The following is a 14,679-nucleotide window of genomic DNA, read 5'->3' on the forward strand; positions in this document are numbered from 1 at the left end:
TGGGACTAACAAATAAAATTTCCATTGTCGGCAGAGCGCATGATTTTTGTACTAAACACCTACTTTGAATCTGTCTGTGCTGGAGAGTAGATTTTTCCTAACTGGTAGAGTGAACAAATTGGCGACCGTGAATTTGAAACACATTCACATATTGGATATAGGTAAACTCCAGGCATTAATCAAAGCAGCAAAATCAACTGGCCGAAAATCTGCCAGGGGGACAGAAAGCAGGGAGCGAAACTGAATGGTCGTTGATTTTACATGAAGCATCAGTCCAATACTGCCCCGAACGTGTATGTGTTAGGGCTACTTTCTCACATTTAGGCATTACAGTCATCATCAGAAGTGAAACATTAAATCCTTCAGCACTGTATATAAGCAGTGATCAAGCAAGACAGCAAATAACAAATTAAATCTTGCATTGGGGTTTGCTATGTGATACATTTTGAGGTAAATTGACAGTTGGCAAAATATAATTTATATAAACCGAGACATTGCAAATAATACATAAAAATAAGTATTCCTTGCTGATTCAACATCAATAAAATGACTCGAAGCACACGACTGTTTAAAAAATAGAACCTGGTACAAGAACTTTACCTCACCTGCTACAACAATCACCTCAACTTCCAAATATTCATTTTACTGATTACCAAGCAACTGATTTAGAAATCCTCACTTAACAAAGTTACCACGACCCATCAATTCATCCCTCGCTAATAAACGAATACAATGTAGAAATGGTAACCAAGTGCTCTGAAACTGACCTAGCATCTCAGAAATTCTCCAGTGTTTATCACTTTTCATATTAACAAACCATCCATTACAATGTAAAGTGATACACTGCAGACTGGCCAAAAACCATACAAAATATTCAGCACCCAAACAAAAAGAGGCATACTCGTTATCCGAGGTAATTTTTAGCCCTCATCGAAATCCTATCCGTAAAGTGCTGCCCCTGGACTGCTCTGGGGAGTTTGGCTACACCGAATTATTTATTTTATTCAGCAGAAACGCTGGCCGCCAGTAGCTTGAAGGCGGAGTTGTTGAGGAGGGTGACGTTAGGGAGGGATTTGGGGGCGCGGTGGGAGCGGTGATAAATGCCGACATGCCTGTTGTAGACTTTCACAGCCTGAGCAATGGCAATAGTCGATTAAAGCCGCCAAACTAGACGTATTGTTTGTTGCACACGCCAGACTGTCTCGACAGTTTACCGACATCTTATTCCATGAACAACTATTAATGACACTGGTTTGGACTATTTGCAGGTGACATTCTGTCATGTTTTTCCCGTGAATTGGTGCCGGTACCCAGATATACTGCCACGACTCATTGGCCTGGACATGTTCAATGTTCACAAGCCATATGTCAATATTGTAAGGGAGCAGCGACGAAGTTGCTGGTGCAGACATCACCACAACGCCAGGTGTTTCCTGTCAGTTCTGCACAACAGCAAAACATACAGCGAGTGCTCTGTGAATCTGCACACTACGAGCTGCTGTGGGATTACACACAGACATTTTCAGTAGTAATTACTCATCTTCAAGTAAAAACACATTTCATGTCGCAACAAATATCCCTGTTGGCTCTACTTCTCTCCAAGATTAGCGCTGATTAATGGAAAAAAATTTATTCAAATGATTGGCAATATTTCCCAAAGAAGGTGCAAGTACATTTCGGCAGTTTATAGAGAATAATTTAGGAGCGGCATAGATCCGACTGGGTAAATTGGGAAAACCAGCCAAGAAATAATGGATGTCTCTACACTTCTGTTATTGGTGATAATGGAAATCAAGCAACTGCCCTTGAAATGAAGCATTTCCTATAAGTTTAACAGCAATGGGCACCAATAATTTAGAAGCCAATGGAGATGAAGCCGGTTTTCAGATTTCAGGTTATTTCATTCTCAATAGTTAGCTAAACCGCCAAGTTTAGCTGCTTGAATTTCTAATGTTTTCACTATCACCCTATTTGGAATCTCCGCCAAATTCTCCTCCACAACTTTGACAACTTAAACTCGTTATGGGACTGCAGACAACCCACTGAAATATATAAGTAGTAGCCACAAAATAATCAAGTGCAAACACACAGTGTCATCAATATACACAGAATTATTTATCTGCGAAGCTTTTAAACTGGGTCCTTCGGCCTTGGACCTGAGGAAGAGAGTTTGTAAATAGATGTTTGCGTTGATTGTGTCTTCGCTATCCTATGGTGAAAAGGCCTCTCGATAAAGTGTCCCAGTGTGAAAAGCATTTATTTAATTGTTTAACACGTTTAATAAATGTAAGAATTAAGCTGCAGTCTGTCTAACATTGAAACCTGTAAACCAGACGCTTCCCAGCTCAAACACAGATTATAATCAGGATGCAGAAAATACATCACACTAATCTTAAAAATTAGAACCTTAAAGCTGTCAAACATAACCGAATAGCTCTCATGAGGCTCCTGAGTTGGCCACTCTGATTTTGATTTTAGAATAATAATGATAAATGAGTACATAAACACTTTGTTGTTCCTTACATTCTTTGTTACAGTCTGAAGGAATGTTCTTCTCCTTTTTATACCCGACTTCTAGCTGGAAAGAAAAATCATATATTTTTCTTGCAATGCCTGTTGAATTTCAAGTGAATTTCATATCTCATCCCAAAGCCATCAGTAACGAATAGAGTTAACGATTCATGTTGAAATGACCTTCCATGTGGTTGGGAACTGGTTGAAATGGCAGGTCATCTAGACATGAAACGATAACCGTTTCTTTCCGGAGTTGATGCATCACTGGCTGCACATTCTAGCGTTCTGTTTTGTTTGTATTTTACGTCAACAGCTTCACATTTTTTTCCCGTATTTTGTACTGAACAGGAATGCCATATAATAGGAGCAAAGAAACAGAGAGACAGTTAGAGAGTCTGGTGGTTAGAAAGACAGAGACTGAGTTAGAGAGAGTAAGCCAGAAATAAGGCAGATACAGAGAAACACAAACATTCACACAGACACACACACAAACACACATAAAGAGATATATCTCAGGGCGAGTGGGGAAAAGTATTCCAATTAGCTTTTGTGTCATTAACTGGATGTTATGAACTTAAATAAATTGACAACATTGTTACTGAACAAAAATTTAATCACACAGCGGCTGACTAAGATCTGGAATGCACCATAAAGCATAATGGTGTAATGATATTCCACAGGATTCTTTAGAAGGCAATTGGACATGTGCTTTAAGAGGACTCATTTGCAAATGTATGTAGGGATAACAGCAGTTGTGACTCAGCAGGTGTAAGAGCCCACTGCTTTGTAAGTTCCTGCTGTAAGTATCAATGATTGAATGATCTGATACAGTGTTGTTGACTCATTTCCTTTCCTTTCTAACAGGAAAAGGCGGTGGATGGGCCCTCGGTTCGTTTTATCCATTAATGGGCAAGTTCATTCTCATTGGTCTGTTACCAGACGGCACTCTAGAGCTCTCACATGATAACATCTCTATGTTATTTGGAAGGAAGAGTCAACTTTGTTCAAACTGTTTTCAAACACTTAATTGCCGCCTCAGCCGGGTTTTCGGAAGGTGTTCGAAGGAGAGCCCGGCATCTGTGTACAGCATTCGGTTAAAGCTCAATCCCCAGCGCAGGGTCCCAGTGCCGGGAAGATGCTGCGGTCCTTTCTGACTCCAACTGCACTGCAACTTCTGAAATGTAAGTTTTTTAAATTAATATTATCCTGTTCTACATTGCGGCTTCAACTGTTATTCAACAATGAATCTTATCAATACAGATATTGATATTTACTGCAGAAAACATTGAGCTATTTTGTACGGTAAATTTTGGATTTGTATTCAAATATTAACACGTTTGCCTATTGTGTAATGCGATATTGCTGCATAATAATACGCAGATCGAAGGACGCTCGTTGCCTGAAAGGCCGGTGAATGCAGGAACCCTCATCACATTTAAAACGTGTTCGGTTGCGCATTTAAGTTATGGTAGCGCACAAAACAAGCGGCCAAAACTGGAAAGTGGGACTAGGCGGTATCCGATTTTTCGACCCGCGCAGGCCCATTCAACCGAAGGCTCTAATTCTGAGCCTCAAATTGCTATGGCTTTACCCGTGTGCATAGGTCCCTGTTCTCTATCAGCGTTCACCTGAATTCCCTTAACCGCCTGGCTAGTTTGGAGTTGAAAACATTCCCAACTGAGACAGTTGTACAAATATAAAACAGATGGATTTGCCGAGAGAGAATAGTCCAGTCTGGGCTTTACTTATTGAACACGGACTTTTTTACATTTATTTCTGCGCTTCATTAAGATCGTATGAACTGAGGATTGATGAGTCGAGTTTATTTGCCGAAATTTTATCCAGTTAATATTTTAGGCATTTCAATTGATTTATAAATATATCATTTTGAATCATATTTGAAAGGTTTTGCACCTGGTTGGTGATTGTTTTAAATGTGATATTTAGTTCAGAACGATTTAAATCTGAAAGAGAACAGAAATAACACCGCAGCTGAATTTATTGAGTCCCCTGCTACTCTTCCTCACACACAGCTTATTAAGATTAACACTCAGATCAGACAATTTCAGCAGAGCTGGTACGACGTCGAAAGCCGTCACTGTTAGAATATCATGGAGCGGAGTCTTGGTTTATGTCAATTAACTGAGTATGAAACTGCACCTACTAACGTGTGAGCCTCCACACATAGTACTCTCAAGGGTATTTCTCAGTCGACGTTCCGCGTGAATTATGTGTGATATGGGGAAACACTAAAGCATGCATAACAGTTGGTTCTGCCTTCGAGTGTTTTGCGAGTTCGATAAATAGTTTATATTGAAATAAGAAGAAGGAGCACAATTAATATTATAATGTTTTCTTTTGGCGATTAATTGCATTCTCCAAATATATAGATACTGCAACTTCTTTAACTCATGGGAAATGGTACTTATCAATGTTCTTGCTTAATTTGTTAATACATCCTTCCAAGTTATGACCACATTGTATGAAGTTTAAAATTCCCATTGAGCTATTTGTTTTCACGGGTTATGTGATAAGTACGTTGGCTCAAATTTATTCCGAATTCTCATTGTTTTTCAAGGTCCCATGTGGTGTTTAATGAGGTTTCGAGACTTGTGCCTTTACTTCCTTCCACCGGCCTGATATTATTGTTCAGTTTTATGTCGATGCCTTGGTTGAAATTTGTTGCTGCTTCCAGTGCGTGTCTTCATTTACAATTCTAAATCTCTTATTAGAAATAGGAAATGGTGCCTTAGTGACAGGGAAACCTCGCTGCATTCTTGTCAGGTGCACGGTAAAAAGCACATGGCTCTCTCAATCAGTTTCTAATTATTTAGAAATAAATGACTGACACTAAACTCCAGGCATTGTAATTTATTTGAGGAACATGTCTTCTAAATCAAAGAACTGCTGGAAGCATGTATTATATATTGGTCCGGAAAATATTTTCACAAATCCCGGAATGAACAAAATTCTTTGTCGAAAATTGGAATATTTTTCTTTAAATTGGTAATTAATTTGTGATGAAATAGTTAATTTAATTGTGTTGAATTCTGAGCTAGTAGACTCTTTGCTCATTTGTTTCATTTTAAATCCGCCAAGTTCAAAAGGCCAAATGTTGACCATTGCTTTTGGTGGCCGTTATCTGGGCTAACATGTTTTACTTATTTCCAATTGCAACTGAGACTGGGGTGTCAAAAGGTCTAAAGTGATCATACTCCCAGCAGTTTGCTTTTATCTTGACCTCTGCCCCTCTTGTACAGAAACCGCAGACTGAACATGCAATTCGAACCTGGTTATTTAAACTTAGTGGATAAGGAGAGTAAAACGTCGCTGTTAGAAAGGAGTGGATCAAATTCTGGAATGTAAATTAACTCAATGAGTACAGAATCCTGGTCAGGGCAGCACTCACTGGTGAATGAACCAATGCAGATTTCCACTAACTGACTTTCCTCAGTAGAAATGCGGTCAAACCTACTTGTGATACTTTGAAATAAGAAACATGCAAATTGTTTATTCAGCAGTATAGTGTTGGACCCAATTTTTGAATAGAGTATAATAAAATATTAATCATTGTCAGCATCAACATTGCTCTAATTATCTGTTACCATATGTATAATTATTAACTGCAAACTACAAACAATAAATTAGCTAAAAATGTTCTTATATTTACGTATTTGCTCAGAATTTTGTTTAGCTTTTACTTTCATCAATATTATGGCTGTTTGATATGAAGTTGTATTTTCTGCTTCGCTCATTTTCTATGTACAGATTCACGAAATTATCAAGTTTTCTCCGCCTCCTTCCACGTTCCCGATAACTTTTATGTAGAGTTAAGGGGATCTCTGGAATTTTTTTTTAAATTACTTTGCATCAGGGCGAGGATTATTTTTTTTTTGCTGCTTTGTCAGTAAAAAGAACTAAAATAAATTGTGTTTTACTGTCAGGGAATAAATTCGAGAATAGTTATCAGATACATTTTTCATTTACCGAAATATATTTACATTGGCTATTTACTTTAATTCTTAAAAAAAGTAATATTTTTAAAAGTTTCAATTCTAAAATTCTAATTGTGTCGCTAATTTCACGAACATTCCCTGCACAGCACAGAAAGGAGACAGAAGACAAAATTAATATTATCCAGAATCATTTTCACAAACCAAGCGCAGATCAGGTTTAAATCCCCAAAAGCGGGCCAATGTTGTTAAAATTTAGAATGCGTGTGATTAGATGGAGCGAGATTTGAAATTGTTTAGTTACATTGTGGAAATGTCATTGAGTGCATATTATGGACTGTATTATTTTCCGTTCATTCGACATCAAACAGGGAAATTAATTTATCCAATTCTATTTATAACTGTGACATCTAAATATTAACTTGCATCTGCTTAACATAAACTTTGAATACCTGACCAAATAGATATCACATTTCGATTTAATCCAGAATACAACTCCAAAAACGAGGCAGTTAGTTTTAATTTCTCCCCTGCGGCTCTTGCACAGGCAAAGCAGACTCGATTGCAAATGTTTTTAATCCCAGAGTGCTTTTTTTTTTGCAAAAGTATACTTTATTCATAAAATATCTTCAATCACATTCCAAACCATTTCAAAAACACCATTACAAGGGTACAATCCAGGTTAAACTTGTACAAAATGTATCACCAGGTGCATCAGTACAAACAATATTACAATCATTTACAGCCTTTCATTTTGAGCTGTACAGCCCGAGGGACTCTCAACAGTTCCCAGTCTCTCGGTGCGCTGTGGCAGAAAGGTCTTAGACAGCGACCCTTCCCCATTGCGCCTTTTCGGCAACTGCTCCAAGCTTTAGTGCGTCCCTCAGCACGTTGTCCTGGACTTTGGATTGTGTCAGTCCGCAACAATCGGTCGGGGACAACTCTTTGTGCTGGAAGACCAACAAGTTTCGGGCAGACCAAAGCGCGTCTTTCACCGAGTTGATGATCCTCAAGCTGCAGTTGATGTTTGTCTCGGTGTGTGTCCCTAGGAACAGCCGGTAGAGCACAGAGTCCTGTGTCACAGAACTGCTCGGGATGAACCTCGACAGCAACCACTGCATCTCTCTCCAGACTTTCTTTGCGAAGGCACAATCCACAAGGAGGTGAACAACGGTCTCTTCCCCACCACAGCCACCTCGAGGGCAACGTGCAGAGGGGGTGAGACTCCTGGCGTGTAGGAAGGATCTGACGGGGAGGGTCTTTCTCACCACCAGCCAAGCTACGTCTTGGTGCTTTTTGGAAAGTTCTGGCGATGAGGCATTCTGCCAAATGACTTTGACAGTCTGCTCGGGGAACCATCCCACAGGGTCCACCCTCTCCTTTTCCCTTAGGGCCTCTAGGACGTTACGTGCTGACCACTGCCTGATGGACTTGTGGTCAAAGGTGTTTTTCTGCATAAATTTTTCCACGAGGGACAGGTGGTACGGCACGGTCCAACTACTTGGAGCATTCCGCGGCAGCGTGGCCAGACCCATCCTTCGCTACACCGGGGACAGGTTGAACCTCAGCACGTAGTGACACTTGGTGTTTGCGTACTGAGGGTCTACGCACCACTTGATGCAGCCACACACAAAGGTGGCCATCAGTATGAGGGCGATGTTGGGCACGTTTTTTCCCCCTTTATCTAGAGGCTTGTACATCGCGTCCCTGCGGACACGATCCATTTTCGACCTCCAGATAAAGCGGAAGATGGCTCGAGTGATCGCCATCGCGCAGGAGTCTGGAATGGGCCAGACCTGCGCCACGTACAGCAACAGCGAGAGTGCCTCACACCTGATGACCAGGTTCTTACCCGCAATGGAGAGGGAGCGTCGCTCCCACATGCCCAGTTTCCTTTTCACCATAGCCACTCGCTCCTTCCAGTTTCTAACGCATGCCCTGGTCCCTCCGAACCGTATCCCCAGCACCTTCAGGCCGTCAGCCCTGACAGTGAAGGGGACAAAGGATCGGTCAGCCCAGTTCCCAAAGAACATGGCCTCGCTCTTCCCACGATTTACCTTGGCTCCCGAGGCCAGTTCGAACTGGTCGCAAATGTGCATCAGTCTGCGCACCGACAGCGGATCCGAGCAGAAGACGGCGACGTCGTCCATGTACAGGGAGGCTTTTACCTGAGTGCCTCCACTGCCTGGGATCGTCACTTTAATCCCAGAGTTTTTTTTTTTTTTGTAAAAATATACTTTATTCATAAAAAATCTTCAATCACATTCAAAACCATTTCAAAAACAACATTACAAGGGTACAATCCAGGTTAAACTTTTACAAAATGTATCACCAGGTGCATCAGTACAAACAATATTACAATCATTTACAGCCTTTCATTTTGATCTGTACAACCCGAGGGGCTCTAAACAGTTCCCAGTCTCTCGGTGCGCTGTGGTAGAAAGGTCTTAGACAGCGACCCTTCCCCATTGCGCCTTTGCGGCAGCTGCCCCAAGCTTTAGTGCGTCCCTCAGCACGTAGTCCTGGACTTTGGATTGTGCCAGTCCGCAACAATCGGTCGGGGACAACTCTTTGTGCTGGAAGACCAACAAGTTTCGGGCAGACCAAAGCGCGTCTTTCACCGAGTTGATGATCCTCCAGCTGCAGTCGATGTTTGTCTCGGTGTGTGTCCCTGGGAACAGCCCGTAGAGCACAGAGTCCTGTGTCACAGAACTGCTCGGGATGAACCTCGACAGCAACCACTGCATCTCTCTCCAGACTTTCTTTGCAAAGGCACAATCCACAAGGAGGTGAACAACGGTCTCTTCCCCACCACAGCCACCTCGAGGGCATCGTGCAGAGGGGGTGAGACTCCTGGCGTGTAGGAAGGATCTGACGGGGAGGGCCTTTCTCACCACCAGCCAAGCTACGTCTTGGTGCTTGTTGGAAAGTTCTGGCGATGAGGCATTCTGCCAAATGACTTTGACAGTCTGCTCGGGGAACCATCCCACAGGGTCCACCCTCTCCTTATCCCTCAGGGCCTCTAGGACGTTACGTGCTGACCACTGCCTGATGGACTTGTGGTCAAAGGTGTTTTTCTGCATAACTTTTTCCACCAGGGACAGGTGGTACGGCACGGTCCAACTACTTGGAGCGTTCCGCGGCAGCGTGGCCAGACCCATCCTTCGCAACACCGGGGACAGGTAGAACCTCAGCACGTAGTGACACTTGGTGTTTGCGTACTGAGGGTCTACGCACCGCTTGATGCAGCCACACACAAAGGTGGCCATCAGTATGAGGGCGATGTTGGGCACGTTTTTTCCCCCTTTATCTAGAGGCTTGTACATCGCGTCCCTGCGGACACGATCCATTTTCGACCTCCAGATAAAGCGGAAGATGGCTCGAGTGATCGCCGTCGCGAAGGAGTGTGGGATGGGCCAGACCTGCGCCACGTACAGCAACAGCGAGAGTACCTCACACCTGATGACCAGGTTCTTACCCGCAATGGAGAGGGAGCGTCGCTCCCACATGCCCAGTTTCCTTTTCACCATAGCCACTCGCTCCTTCCAGTTTCTAACGCATGCCCCGGTCCCTCCGAACCATATCCCCAGCACCTTCAGGCCGTCAGCCCTGACAGTGAAGGGGACAAAGGTTCGGTCAGCCCAGTTCCCAAAGAACATGGCCTCGCTCTTCCCACGATTTACCTTGGCTCCCGAGGCCAGTTCGAACTGGTCGCAGACGTGCATCAGTCTGCGCACCGACAGCGGATCCGAGCAGAAGACGGCGACGTCGTCCATGTACAGGGAGGCTTTTACCTGAGTGCCTCCACTGCCTGGGATCGTCACTCCTCCTATGCCCGGATCCTTCCTGATGGACTCGGCAAAGGGTTCTATGCAGCACACGAAAAGGACAGGCGAGAGAGGACAGCCCTGCCTGACTCCAGATTTAATCGGAAAGCTATCTGTTTCCCACCCATTGATTGAGACTGCGCTACTGATGTTAGTGTAGAGCAGTTGGATCCAATTTCGAATTCCCTCCCCAAAGCCCATTTTGGAGAGCACATCCCCCATGTAGGTGTGCGATATTCTGTCAAAGGCCTTCTCCTGATCCAAGCTGATGAGGCAGGTATCCACACCCCTGTCCTGTACATAGGCAATCGTATCCCTGAGCAGCGCCAGGCTGTCAGAGATCTTCCTGCCTGGCACAGAGCAGGTCTGGTCAGGGTGAATCACCAATTCCAGAGCGGATTTGACCCGGTTGGCGATGACCTTGGACAGAATCTTATAGTCCACATTCAACAGTGAAATGGGTCGCCAATTTCTAATTTCCTCCCTTTCCCCCTTGTGCTTGTAGATGAGGGTGATGATGCCTTTCCTCATGGATTCTGACATGCTGCCGGCCAGGAGCATACTCTCGTACACTTCTAGCAGGTCTGGGCCGATCAAGTCCCACAGAGCCGAATACAACTCCGCCGGCAGGCCGTCGCTTCCGGGGGTTTTACTCTTCTCGAGGGACTCGAGGGCCTTAGTCAGTTCGTCAGGAGTTAGCGGTTTGTCTAGGCTCTCCCGCGTACTGTGGTCTAAGACCTCCGTGATAGAGGACAGGAAGGACTGGGAGGCCGTGCTGTCCGTGGGCTTCACGTCATACAGACCGGCATAAAAGGATTTGCTGATCCTCAGAATGTCGGACCGTGATGACTTTACTGAGCCGTCTTCTTCCTTCAGGCTGCTGATCACAGAGCGCTCTCTGTGTACCTTTTGGAAGAAGAAACGTGAGCACGTCTCATCCTGCTCCACGGAGCGGACTCTGGAACGGAAGATGATCTTGGAGGCCTCCGAGGCAAAGTGCGAGGCTTGCTGGCCCTTCACCTCTTGGAGCTCCTCCTTGACATCGACCCCCATCGACTGCAGCCGGAGCAGATTCTGCATCTTTTCCTGGAGTCGGGACATTTCCCTCTGTTCCTTTCTAGCTTTCTGGGTGCCTTTGCGGATGAAAAACCTCTTGATGCTTCCCTTGATCACTTCCCACCAGTGTGTCAGGGACTCAAAGAGGGGTTTCACGGTTCTCCAACCTTTGTAATCCCTCTTGAGCTCCTCAATGTTCTCTGGGGTCAGCAGTTGCACATTTAGCTTCCATGCCCCCCTGCCCACCCTCAGGTCTTCCTCCAAGTGGCAGTCCGCCAGTAGGAGGCAGTGGTCAGAGAAGAACACCGGCTTGACGTCGGTGGATCTGACTGTGAATGCACGGGACACAAACAGGAAGTCTATCCTGGAACGAATGGACCCGTCTGGCCGCGACCAGGTGTATCTACGCTGCGCTCCGTCTGCAGGGTTGCTGAAGACGTCGTGCAGCTTGGCATCCTTAACTGTTTCCATCAGGGATCTGGACGTAGCGTCCAATCTGCTTCCGGCCCTGCCGGATCGTCCAGCCGCATCGATGATGCAGTTGAAGTCCCCGCCCAGAATGACCGGCCTGGAGGTCGCCAGCAGCAGTGGGAGCTGCTGAAAAACCTCCAGCCGCTCAGCCCCTTGTGCCGGGCCGTACACGTTAATTAACCGGAGTGGAGCGTTCTTGTACATTACGTCTGCTACCAGGAGTCGCCCGCCCACCACCTCCTTGACCTCGGAGACGGTGAAGTTGCCTCCCCGCAGCAGAATACCCAGGCCGGAGGAACGAGAGTCGTTTCCGCCCGACCAGATCGATGGCCCGTGGGACCACCATCGTGACCATTGCCTGTAGGAGCTGAGGTGCTGTATCGCACACTCCTGCAGAAACAACAGGTCAGCTTTGACCTTGGATAGGTAGTCCAAGGTCGCAACACATCGCGTAGTAGATTTAATGCTACGCACATTTATGGATACAATCTTTAAACCCATATTAAAGCATTTATTCTCCTACCAAACCCACTGTCTCTGAGAGTCCCAGACCTTTAGTCTGCTCCTTCATACCCGTAGTGAGCTCAAATTCCTTCACTTTGGATGGGCTGAGGTAGATCTCCTTGGCCGTGTTCTGCTCCAGTGGCATCTGGAGGTTCACGTAGTGAGCGGGTTTTGAGATGACCTTTGCTGGAGAAGCTTCTCCAAAACTCACCCCCTCTGGGGGGTTGCTGTTCCCGGCTTCCTGGAGCTGGGGTGCGATGATTGCCTCACTGCTCCCAGATTCCAGGGGCTGTGGTGCACTGGCCTCCTCAGGTTGCAGGCCAAGTTGGGGTGCGCTGGGCTCCTTGTTGTCTCCAATTTTCTGGAGCTCGGGTGTCTCGTCCTCCAACGCCCTGGAGCTTTGCCGCCTCTTCTGTCGGTGCCGCTCTGGCACTTCATCATCCGAAGAGCTGCTGCCCTTGTCATCCGTGTCGGATGGGAGACGCCTCTTGCCGCTTCTCTGGGAAACGCCTTTGCTTCTTCTTCGCTCCCTCTTACTTTTCTTGTTCTTCACCGTCCGCCACTCCCCCTGCTGCTTTTCCACTGCTGCCTCCTCCTCCATTGATTCGCTGTCCTGAGGGCTGGAAGGTTCAGGGGGTAGTGCTGTTGATTGGCTCTCTGTTGCCTCAATCTCTTTCTCCACCTTGTCTCTCTCTGTGTCCTCCTTTGTCCCGTTGAGCTCCCTGGGGGCCTTGGTGGTTGGAGTGACACGGAACCTTTCTTCTGCTTCCCCCTGGTCGGCTTTGGCTGCCTGTGCGTAAGTACGGCAGCGTTTGGGGCAGGTCCTGTAGAGGTGACTTGCCTCGCCACACAGGTTGCAGCACTTGGCCTGTTTGCAGTCTTTTGTCTGGTGCCCTTCCTGTTTGCAGATCTTGCAGAGGGAGGCGCTGCAGTTGGCCGCCACATGGCCAGCCTTGCCGCATGAGCGACAATGCTTGGGTTGCCCAGCGTAGACCAGGTAGCCCCGGTTTCCCCCGATTGCGAAACTGGAAGGAGGGTGGAAAATGGCTCCCTTACCATCGGTCTTTAGCGTGACCTTAAACAGGCGTTTGCCTGTCCAGATCCCCAAGTCGTCTCGAATCTCGGTGCCGCTCCCCACCTTATCGAAGTACCTGGTGAGGAAGGTGACCACGTCGGCGACAGGGACGAAGGGGTTGTACACATGCACCATCACCTCACGTTCCCGTTGCAACGGCAGAGAGAAGTGCGGCTCCGCCGTCAGTATCTTCATCTCCGGCAGGTCTCTCTTCTCCTCGAACACCCTCAGGAGCCGGACGCAGTCAGCCACTTGCTTGAACGTGACGTCAAAATAACCACCTTTGCGGGAGTCGTGCAGGGTGAAGATCTCCGTAGCTTGGAAGCCGCACGCCTTCAACAGGATCCTCCTGGTGAAGAAGCCCCGATCCATAGGTGATCCTCCTGCGTCGCTGTGGTTCACCGTGACTCGGACGGTGATAGGTAACCCACGGTATGAATTCGGATTGCGATTGGTTATCGCCCTTCCATCCCGACCTTGCCATGGCAGGACCATGGTGTCGCTCCTGCAACACTTGATCTTAGCCAAGAGGCCGAGAAGCGATCCCAGAGATCCCTTTAATCCCAGAGTGCTGGAAGCAGAGCGCATTTACTCTTGGAGAATCATGAATCACATTCTGGGATGTAAGGTCAATGACTGACTGTACCAACCCTGTTAAAGTTGCAGTTACTGCCAACTGAACCCGCGCACATATTTTTCAAACATATGTTTATCAGTGGTAGAGCTTTGTGACTGTTGTGTGCTTTCATGAGCTGAAAGGTTTCAAATACTATTTCAACTTTGGAATGATGGACAATGACTGTTTTTTTTTCAAATTTAAATTGTAAATTGCGATCGATCAACGTTGGTTGTGATAGGATAATTATGATAAAAATGAGTATTAATTGCACGCTGATAGGTGAGGAGAGCATAAGATCTCACATTTTACCGGGAATTAACCTGTAAACATGCTTGATTATTTCTATCTTTTTTGGGGGCCTGAAATATGTTTTAATTAAATCACTTTCCTAAGGCAGACATTTATATGTATATTACTTATGTGAACCTGAATGTTTGTCAGCCTGTTCCACATGCTTCATATGTTTTTATAATAGATCATGTTGTAGCTAATGAGATATCAGATCTCAACTCTCAAACTTGCATTCCTTTATGTCGCTTTGTATCAGGCTTTAGGTGGTATTTATATCTTGTGCACCTTGTACATGAGGTACTTAAAGAGGACATGTTTGGGCTGACGCTCAAGGGGGTTGCTATGAACTTGCTGGTGCGCAGCTTGTTG

The sequence above is a fragment of the Cetorhinus maximus genome, chromosome 16 (assembly GCF_964194155.1).
Source record: "Cetorhinus maximus chromosome 16, sCetMax3.hap1.1, whole genome shotgun sequence".
NCBI classification, from domain to species: Eukaryota; Metazoa; Chordata; class Chondrichthyes; order Lamniformes; family Cetorhinidae; genus Cetorhinus; species Cetorhinus maximus.